Raw genomic sequence first — 1,022 nt, 5'->3', positions numbered from 1 at the left:
TGGGTGGGTGGGTTGCAGCTGCCCAGCGCTTCCCACCCTCTGCCAGCAGCACCTTTCCGCAGGGCTCGTGGTGACGGCACGATGTGGGCGGCAGCGTGGCCCCGGGGCTGGTGGGCATAGGTCTGAGTGGCAGGGGTGGGGGACGCTGTGAAGCGGGGGGCAGCCGCTCTAGGGCGAGCTCCTGGATTTTGGCCATGAATGCACAGGCCTTGACCCCCGGAGCAGGAGCTCCCTGGAGACTAAGCGGGGGTGTCCTCGCCCCCCAGCCGGCCCTTGCCGCGGTGCCCAGGGGACAGGGACACGCTCAGGCCTGTGCGTGGGGACGCCAGGGCGCGTCGTTCTGTCTCGTTGCACCTCGGCTTGCAAAATGAGAGCAGCAGGGCCCCTGCTAGCCCTGGCACAGGGTCCTGTGGCCCCTGGGGGTGTCCCGGGGGCAAGCGTGGTGGTGCTGCCTGGTAGTCTGTGCTGGTGCTGGGGGTGGCTCTGGGGAAGGGGACGGGGGGTCCTGCCAGGAGAGGGGCACAGGGTGCAAGCCCCGTGGGCTTGGCTTCTGCAGGGAGCTGGGGGGGAGCCCCTGAAAGCCAGACAGAGCCTGCTGGGCACCCGGGAAATTGCCCCCAGTCCCCTGCGGTCTGTGCCCGGCCGGCGCGGAGCAGTGGAGCTGAACGGCTGTGCCTGCACCCAGTCTGCACTCGCCGATGGAACCGGTTTGCAGCCGGGCGGGAGCATTCACGTAGCATTGCCAAACTGGTTTTCAAACCGGTGCAGGGCTGGCGTGTGTAGACACGCCTGAGTGTCGCCTCTCCGGAGCCCCCTTCCTGCCCGGCTCCGGGTTGTGGACTGGCTGCGTCTGCAGCCGTCGCGCTCGTTCTTCTCCGTGACGTGAGACCCACCTAGCCCCATCAACCCTGCTCTGCTTTAGCTCGGGCCCTCCCAGCTCAGCTCCGCACCTGGCTTGTGACCGGCCTTTGGAGCGGGCTGCTTGCTCTGGTGCCCCTGGCCTGTGCCGTGGCCGCAGGGTC

Source organism: Gavialis gangeticus, unplaced genomic scaffold, assembly GCF_001723915.1.
Source record: "Gavialis gangeticus isolate Ggan-Ray unplaced genomic scaffold, GavGan_comp1, whole genome shotgun sequence".
Taxonomy (NCBI): Eukaryota; Metazoa; Chordata; order Crocodylia; family Gavialidae; genus Gavialis; species Gavialis gangeticus.
The sequence above is the reverse complement of the archived record's forward strand: the minus strand, read 5'-3'. Positions refer to the sequence as shown.